Genomic DNA, 1,251 nt, shown 5'->3' with positions numbered 1-1,251 from the left:
TATATCATTTAATACATATATAATTTAAGAATCATGTAACAGGTTTAATAAATATAACAAAATTAATTATTTTATGGTTTTTTTATATTTTGATGATAAAACAGTTTATGTACTCAATATATTTTACACTAAATGTGTATCTTTTGAAAAATGATGATAAATAAAAAAAATTTTGCATATATTTTTTGGAATTTTATTAAAATATATAAGTAAAAAAATTAATGGTTATTAAAAAAAAAATTTTATGAGAACAAATCATCAAAAAAATTTTCAAGTGTTAGACTTTTTTATATATAAAATATAATAAATATGCCTGTAATAATTTTATTTCACATTCAAAAATTTTTATTTGCATTATTCATTGCATAGTAACATAGAAATAATACTCATAAAAAATATTAATATTATATATATCAGACGTTAAATCCCAAATTATACTTGAATAATATATAAGAAAAACGAATATAAATTCATTATGTTCTAAAATTAACGCTTTAGGACTACTTTTTTTTAGGGATTAAAATATATACTTGTTCTATTTTAACATTAACCTACATTGGTATTTAAACCCGTTTCGCTTGCTAATATGTATTAGACCATTTTTAAATATTAATTATGGGATGTTAATTGATTTAATATAAATTACCATTATGCATATCAATAGAATTAAAATTTTATTTAGGTAAAAGTATTAATTAAGGAGCTTACACTAATTCTCATAAAAATTAAATTTTCCATTCAGAAACATATATTTTTATACTTAAAAACACGAGTATAATATTATTAATGTAATTATGTTAATGTAAATAAAATAAGAACATTCTTATAAATTATTTCATTTTTCTAATATAGTTTGTATAAGAGAATATAGCATATATGTATATTTATAAGCTATTTTAATATACGAAAAGTTACACTATTCATGAAGGTACAATTGATGTAATATTATACTGAAATTAAATAATTATATGTATGTAATTTAATAATAGAAGTAATAATTATTTGTCGTAGTTCAAATACGCTAAAGCATATGAAATAAAAAGTTAAGACTTTTCATATTCACATAACAAATATTTTTTATATAATAAGATATATTAATTGTACTCTAATACTTGGTATTCATAAACTACTCTCTTAATAAATTCTTATATAGAATAGAGAAAATATATTTTAATAAATAAAAACAAAGTGTTCCATTAGATATTTTGCATTCTATTATGAATACAAGATTTTATCTATAATATATTATTT

Source organism: Plasmodium gonderi (assembly GCF_002157705.1).
Source record: "Plasmodium gonderi DNA, contig: Pgo-contig_324, whole genome shotgun sequence".
NCBI lineage: Eukaryota > Apicomplexa > Aconoidasida > Haemosporida > Plasmodiidae > Plasmodium > Plasmodium gonderi.
The sequence above is the reverse complement of the archived record's forward strand: the minus strand, read 5'-3'. Positions refer to the sequence as shown.